Source organism: Bremia lactucae, assembly GCF_004359215.1.
Source record: "Bremia lactucae strain SF5 chromosome Unknown BlacSF5_NotPlaced_19_SHOA01000004.1_2068294bp, whole genome shotgun sequence".
Lineage (NCBI taxonomy): Eukaryota > Oomycota > Peronosporomycetes > Peronosporales > Peronosporaceae > Bremia > Bremia lactucae.
Genome location: NW_027152031.1, coordinates 269040 through 277673, shown reverse-complemented (window position 1 = coordinate 277673; position 8634 = coordinate 269040).

Genomic DNA, 8634 nt, shown 5'->3' with positions numbered 1-8634 from the left:
GGAATTGCCGACTAATTTCTCAGCAAACTTTACTAAGTGAACAAACTTGTTGAAAACTTCGGACCTGTTTCGCATGAGATACACTGCGCAGTGTCAAGACTTGTCATCGATGAAAGTAACAAAATACTTTTACCGCCGAAAGTGGAAGTCCTCATCGGCCCACACACATCGCTGTGAACAACTTACAAAAGAGATTTTGAGCGATCCGTTGCCGCAGACTGGAACTAGACACGAGTTTGCTTTCCCAGCGCACAGCCTTTGCAAAGCTCCCACGGCTTGACTGATCCAATGCCAACACCATTTGCAAAATCGTTTTTGATTATAGCGTCTAATCCGCCGTCACCAATGCGTCCAACACGGAGATGCCAAAGAAACGACTGCGAAATAGCCGAATTCTGAGGCTCGCATGCCATGTTCACCATCTCAACCGGTACCGGAGTCATGCTTAGTTGAAACAAACCCTTTCTAGCGCGAGTGCCGCTTGTCCAAAATTCTCATTTTAGCTGTATCGCGCAGCACTTGTTGTCGAAAATTATTGGAGCGACGTCCTTGATGAATCGTTTGACAGAAAACAAATTGCGACTGAGCTTGAAAATATGCCATACTCCCTTCAGCAAACACTTTTTTTTGCCGCTTCGAGTAGTCATCGCCATCACAATGTCACCAACACCAATCGCTTGGACAACACCGTCGTCCGCGAAATGTACATTAACCGGGTCGGTTTTCTTGTAGTTTTTCAAGAACATCTTAATGAAAAAGGTCAAGTGAGCACTAGTTGGCAAAATGCGAAGTAAATATATTAAAGGTCCTTAGTTCTTAAACCGTTTGCTTCCTCTAAGCCTACTGAATACTTTACTGGATTTATTAACCAGCTACATCCCTTGTAGCCAATCAGCTTCTACCACGTGGTGATCCGATCTTGAACATGATCTTATGCCCATCTCAAAGTAGATTATCGAACGTTTGCGGAACCATCTCTTGTGCTGTCGCATGTAGATGATCGCCGTCGCGCGATGTCGATGATCAACCGGTAAATACCGGTTAATCTTGCGCCCTTCGAGGTGCATCCTTGTCAATAGCAACTTGTTCGCAACTTAGCCGCTCGAGGTGTTTATCTGCAACACTGTCTTGATCTAGTCGAGCTGCTTCCTATCCAACACTTCACACATAGCCTTGGTCAGCTTTAATCCAATGCCTTGAGGCGTTCTTACGGGCTTGCGATCCTGCATGCCGTACTTGGTTAGAATCGACTGCAGAAATTTTGTTTGCCGCATTGTCACATCTCCAGACTCGTCATTTCGCTTGACTTGCGTTCAGAGACAGAACTTCAGCTCACCTAAGGCGGACATCTTAAATTGCTGACTCAAAGCACGCTTTGTTCCTCAAGTAAAGTTATACTGCTGCATGCAAGAATTAGATCGTCGACGTAGATCACCACAAATATAATGGCCATTTCATCGCGCTTGACGTACACGCAGTGGTCCATTTCGCACTTGGTAAATCCAGTCTTGCGCATGAATTCGTCAATTGTTTGGTTCCACATTTAGGGAGACTGCTTAAGGCCGTAGAGTGCGCGCTTGAGCATGCAAACATGATCTGGATATTTGGACCTGATATAACCTTCAGACTGCTTCATGTAGATTTCTCCATCAAGCAGACCAATAAGAAACGCTATCTTGACATCCATGTGGTGTAGAACTAGGCCATGCTGAGCCGCTATACTCAGAATAATCCGAATTGATGTAAACTTTGCCACAGGGGCGAATGTCTCTTCAAAATCTACTCCGTACTTCTGCAGAAAACCTTTTGCAACGAGGCGTGCCTTGTATCGCTCGATGAGTCCTTCAACAGTTTCTTATACCGTGAACACCCACTTGCTTCTTATCGCTTTTGGGCCGCGTGGCAGGACCACAAGCTCCCATGTCTCATTCTTGGTCAGCGATTCAAATTCAGATGCGCACGCTTCTTTCCACTTGCTCGCGTCGCTGTAGGTCCATAGCTGACATATATGATGTCGGCACTTCTCCCACTGAATCCACAGCTTACGCATAGTCTTTTTCTTCTTCCTTGATTGACGTAAGCAGAGCTGACATGTCTTCAAGAGGCCTTTGTTGACCTTGGGCTGGCGTTTCTTCGTTTGCGCGACTGAAACGCTTACTTTGTTTAGCACTTGGTGGTCGAGACAAGTTTTCAAGCGATTGAGTCTTCAGATAGCGCTTAGATCCTGGAATATAATCCGTATTCGGCCGCTAAAATTCTTGCGTTTGCTCTTGTGATGGCGGAATTTCGGACGACTCTTCTTGCAGATGCTTGTCGTCTTCTTCACCGTCGGTCACCGCAATTTCGCTGTGATATTCTGATGTCCTGTAAGAGGCTTGTTCGTGTTTTCCGCTATCAAAAGTGTTCTATATAAGTTAGCATCGCGACTTACAATGATCCGGCTTGTTGATAGTTGCTCGAACCGATACGTCTTTTTGTGCTCCGAATATCCAAGAAAACGGCACAGACTTCCTTGAGCGTCCAATTTTGAGCGCTTCTCCATTGGGTCGTGTACATACGCATGACAGCCAAATACCTTGACATTCGCAAGTATCGGCTTTTTCTTCATCCATTCCTCGCGTGATGTCTTGAGCAAGCCTTGAGCACGAGTTAGCAGACGATTACGGAGAAAAACAGCTGTCATAATTGCTTCTCCCCAGTACTTCTTGGCCAACCCAGCATACTCAATCATGCAGCGCGCACACTCGACAAGAGTCCGATTCATTCTTTCGACTACACCGTCGAGTGCAGGAGTATACGGGAACGTAAAGATTTGGACAATGCCGCGATCGGCGCAGAATTTGGCCGTTTTAGCTGACTTGTACTCGCCGTTGCTGCCGCTGCGAAGCATCTTGATGGAATTGCCGACTAATTTCTCAGCAAACTTTACTAAGTGAACAAACTTGTTGAAAACTTCGGACCTGTTTCGCATGAGATACACTGCGCAGTGTCAAGACTTGTCATCGATGAAAGTAACAAAATACTTTTACCGCCGAAAGTGGAAGTCCTCATCGGCCCACACACATCGCTGTGAACAACTTACAAAAGAGATTTTGAGCGATCCGTTGCCGCAGACTGGAACTAGACACGAGTTTGCTTTCCCAGCGCACAGCCTTTGCAAAGCTCCCACGGCTTGACTGATCCAATGCCAACACCATTTGCAAAATCGTTTTTGATTATAGCGTCTAATCCGCCGTCACCAATGCGTCCAACACGGAGATGCCAAAGAAACGACTGCGAAATAGCCGAATTCTGAGGCTCGCATGCCATGTTCACCATCTCAACCGGTACCGGAGTCATGCTTAGTTGAAACAAACCCTTTCTAGCGCGAGTGCCGCTTGTCCAAAATTCTCATTTTAGCTGTATCGTGCAGCACTTGTTGTCGAAAGTCATTGGAGCGACGTCCTTGATGAATCGTTTGACAGAAAACAAATTGCGACTGAGCTTGAAAATATGCCATACTCCCTTCAGCAAACACTTTTTTTTGCCGCTTCGAGTAGTCATCGCCATCACAATGTCACCAACACCAGTCGCTTGGACAACACCGTCGTCCGCGAAATGTACATTAACCGGGTCGGTTTTCTTGTAGTTTTTCAAGAACATCTGAATGAAAAAGGTCAAGTGAGCACTAGTTGGCAAAATGCGAAGTAAATATATTAAAGGTCCTTAGTTCTTAAACCGTTTGCTACCTCTAAGCCTACTGAATACTTTACTGGATTTATTAACCAGCTACATCCCTTGTAGCCAATCAGCTTCTACCACGTGGTGATCCGATCTTGAATATGATCTTATGCCCATCTCAAAGTAGAGCATCGAACGTTTGCGGAACCATCTCTTGTGCTGTCGCTTGTAGATGATCGCCGTCGCGCGATGTCGATGATCAACCGGTAAATACCGGTTAATCTTGCGCCCTTCGAGGTGCATCCTTGTCAATAGCAACTTGTTCGCAACTTAGCCGCTCGAGGTGTTTATCTGCAACACTGTCTTGATCTAGTCGAGCTGCTTCCTATCCAACACTTCACATATAGCCTTGGTCAGCTTTAATCCAATAAAAAAATAATTACAACGTTTATTGCTCAGACCATTATCCATAATGGCTCTGGGATAGATGATTCTGAGCCTAAAGCTCCGCAGACGACGTGTGAAGGTGCTCAGTCGGTGTCACAGGCCAGTCGTTTTGAACGTGGCTATGTGACGGGTGGTATATAACCGATGCCCCCTCCATCAAAATGGCCTCGTTTAAACGGGCCAAGAGCGTTGCTCCTAGAGCGCGCTCTTCTAGACGCGCATAAATATTATGTCTTTAAGTAATGGAGGGCTCAGGGAAAAACGATTGGGCACATTATTTCGATCTTGGTCGTGTTGCGTTCGAATATAACGCCGACCATTACGAGGCGGACTTCACGCGCCGCATTCATCCGCATCCGATGCGATGAACAGCGGTCGCAGCGAAATAATTTTGCCCGCTTGCGTGTGAAAGAAATCAAGGGCGGCACTGTACCCCGTGTTCTTCTCACAACGCTGTTTCTGCTAGTCTATTGAGACTAGCGAAGAGGCCTCAGCTGGTGCTCCTTTCCACCAAGCCGGGCAATCAATACGTGGGGTATCGATCGGTTCCCAAGAGTCAAAATGCTTCGAGTAACCTTTCCATTTGACGAGGATCTGATACCTTTGCCTCACGGAGCGGTGGGCAAGCAACCTATCAGAAAAGCGTTGATTCCCACCCCCATTCATCAGTGCAGGCGGCACCCAATAGGAGTGGCGATTTCCCCACCTACTCGCGGCTGGCTTACCTTCGTCCGTTCAGTCGCAGGCGCTAAGCGCTGCTGAACGACGTATTAAGTCTCGAGGGTCAAGTCTTGCGGCTGACCTCGGATCTTTATGATGTCCGAGCGAAGGCACGTCAGGGTTATGAACGCCTGAAGACTCGCTTGGACCTTCTGGAGAAGTTAATGCTGAGTGATCCGCGTTACTCGCGTGATGTCCCTCACTCTCCGAGTCCTGTTCGTGGTGGGAGAGGTCGATCCGATAGCTTTTCGCCTTCACCGTCCCCCTCACCCGAACGACGCTCGACTCACAGTCGGCGTCACCATTGGTCTCCTTAGACGGATGGAGAAATGTGACCTCATTTGGGTCTACATACCATTTCAGACGACCCACGTAAAATACGGGGTGCGTCTTAATATACGGGGGAAGGGTGAGCCTATAATTTAGGTCTCCAACCTCTTCTACCACCGTAAAGGGCCCAATGAGACGCGGCAACACCTTATCCGGGCGTGTTGCTGTCATCAAATGCAACAGTGCTCCTACAGCTTCTCGTGATCGAGCATTAGCTTTCGTCGACGCGGTGCTTGGTATAAGCTGAAAACTTGGATATGTAAGGCTAGTCATAGCTTTGCAGTCTTCCATCGAAACGCATAAGAATATCTTCAACGTAGCGTCGCTAGCACATCGTCACACTGCCGTCAGCATTTTCAACGAGTTCAATCCCCATAACGAATGTGCACTTGCCACTGTCTGTCATCTCAAATCGCTGCTTTAGCTCAAAATTGGTGCGTGCTATGAGTGAAGTTGAGCTTCTCGTTACTTGCACATCATTTACGTCAACGAGCCTTAGGTAGGAAACATTGGCCATCGACAACCATGATAGAAGGACACGGATCGCAAGCCGAAACTTGAGAGTCGATAGAGCGCACATCCCGTCGAATGTCTCGTCCCATAGACGCGAAGCTTGTTTGAGTCCGTAAATTGCTTTCACCAGCTCGAGGCAATCGAAATCTTCATCAAGCTTGACGCCTTCTGGAATCATGCAGTAGACCGTTTCTTCATCACGCCATATAGAAACGCCGTCATAACATCAAGTTAGTCAAAATCGCATTTGCAAGATCTTGCAATAGCAACCATCATGCTTAGTGAGACGTACTTGACCACGGGCGAAAAAGTCTCCTTGAAGTCAATACTATACTTTTGTTTGGAACCGATCCTGGAGGTGTAGTGGTCACCATTCGCTTCAAGACCGGGAGGTCCCGGGTTCGATTCCCGGGGCCGACAAATCCTTCAAAGTATAATGGAGGTGATCTTGTCCTAGGGATCAAAATAGTGTTCAGGATTAGAAATACAAAAAGTAACCAATTATCAATTGAAGAGCAAGTCCGGTGTATTGCACCATACTTCTGTTCGAATCCTTTCGCAACAAGTCGCGTCTTGTACTACTCAACAGATCCGTCAGACCGGCGCTTAATCGCTTAATCTTGAATTCCCGCTTTGTGCCAATTGCATGTTGACCATTGGGTAATTTGGCAGCTTTAAACACCCCAACAAGTCCTATAGAAGGTAACTCGAAGTTAGTAGTCTTGTGCCAATGATCAGCTCCACTGATTGCATCTTGAAAACTAGCTGGCTCCGAGAGATTACTAGCTTTCACGGCATTGGCACTAGCTTGCCAAGATGCGGAGGAAATCGAGTCATGATTGTCATCTTCATGATGTCATTATTTTCTTGATGAGTCTGTGGGAATTCAACTCGTGAAGTAGCTTGGCTCTTGGACTGCCGCTCGAACGCACTTCCTGGAGCACTCAATTCTTCAAGGCCAGTTGGAAGCTGTGCCGAACGTAGATTTGCTGTCTCTTATGTGCCTCTTGAGCGACCTATGCGCTTTCCAGCCTGTCTACAGTAAAATGGCCCTGCAACTTCGTCATATATTTCAAAACAATCCAAGTCGAAACTATGTCGTCGCTGTCACCGCTTGAGCTTGTTTTTGATAAGTCAATACCTGCTTCGTCGAAGATAACGTCACGACCTATCACGAACTATCACGACCTATCACAACTTGTCCCGCCTCAATGTTGAACACACGATTTGCCTTCGAAACTTCTTCATATCCCTGAAGATTACAGAACGCGACTTGGGTCCCACGTAAGTCGTTTTTCTCGTGGAATCACAATGTACGCTCGGCATCCAAATAGACGCATGTGCTTCACGCTAGGCTTGGAAGTGCTCACAGTTTCATAAGGCGTCTTGCTATCGATCTTTGGGGACGGAAGTCGATTTTTGATGTAAATCGCAGTCATCGCTGCTTCACCCCGAAAACACTTGTCAAGCTTGGCGTGATGCAGTAAACTGCGACCGATCGTTACAACGTATTGCACGCTCTGCTGTCTCGTTGGGTTGATGAGCATATGGGACCGTGGTCTGCTGCTCGATCCTTTGATCTTCATAAATCTCTTGATAGAATTGGTTGCAAATTCGCGAGCCCCGTCATGTCGAACAAACTTGACCCGCGTGTTGTACTGTGTCTGCACCTTCAGAGTATAGCTCTTCAAATAGTCTTCAATTTCTGACGGGCAGACTTGCCAGTGGCGCAGCAGCATGCGCCGAGGGGTTAACCCGTTGGTAAGTTTCGCATGTGCAAACGAATGTGCTGACCCATTTATAAAGTTGGGCCACCAATATATCTGGCGCGGGTCTTTTCTCTACCAAGATGACCACCAAGGACAGTATCGTGTGCCTCATAGAGGATTTAGTACTTCAAATCCTCATCATGAGGAACAACGACGCGCGGAGGATCCGCAGCGTCCGTGCAATAAAGCAACAGGTCGTTATCGATAGTAAATCGATGTAACCTTGCACGCAAACAGGCCGACAATTTCAAACCTGATTCAGTACTCTTTAGGGCTCGTAGCAGAGCTACACACTGTTCATCCTTGGCGTAAGCCGAACAGATTAATCTAATAATAGGCGACATTATAGTCGTTAAATGAGAGTGCTCAAAATCCGGCCTGCGTGAAACGCATCGGCCAAAGCATTCTGCTTGCTCCGTTATAACCTCTACCTGTCCCGGCAGGGCGTTGGCAGTCCGTATCTATGAGCTTGATCTTCGGATTTTCCTACGTCATGCGCCAAAAATGCATTTAGATGCATTAGGATACAATTTATTTGTGCGCATACACCCGAGCACTGCTCGCAAATTTTCTAAATGGTTTCCATATCTGACCGACCCCACTCCGCACGACTATGGACTAATGTCATCGAAATAACTCTGTGCATAACCTCGATGAGGGCGGAACAGTTGCGTCACTAGACGATTAAATGTTGCCGAGGCGTTAATAAGCCCTTGTGGCATAACCAACCACTCCCATAGTATACGCTTGGGTGCTAATCGCTGTAAGCGGGATATCGCTAGCTCGCATGAGCAGTTGGTAGTAACCACCAACTAAGCCAAGTGCAGGCAGAAATCGCTACAGCATGTTCGGTACAGACGATGAGGATGATCCTCATCGCCAGCACCGTTCACCCGTGCCGTCACCCGCACATACTTCTGTGCGTGGTGATGACGATGGCGTAAGCCATCGTAATAAAAGTTCTTGTGGTACCCCTGCTTCAGTGGGTACCACTCAGGGGATCGTAGACACTAAAATGTCTCGTCTTGCTCCTGAGAAAAAGCCGTGGCTTTTGCCCGAACAGCTAATTAATAGCTTGTCTGGAGAGACTACTCCTCACAATAAATATCCCTTATTTATTGCGACAAAGCTACATGGCCTTGATCCCAGCGCGAAGAACTTTCGCGCTGAGGAAGATTTTTATCTCGATGCTTTT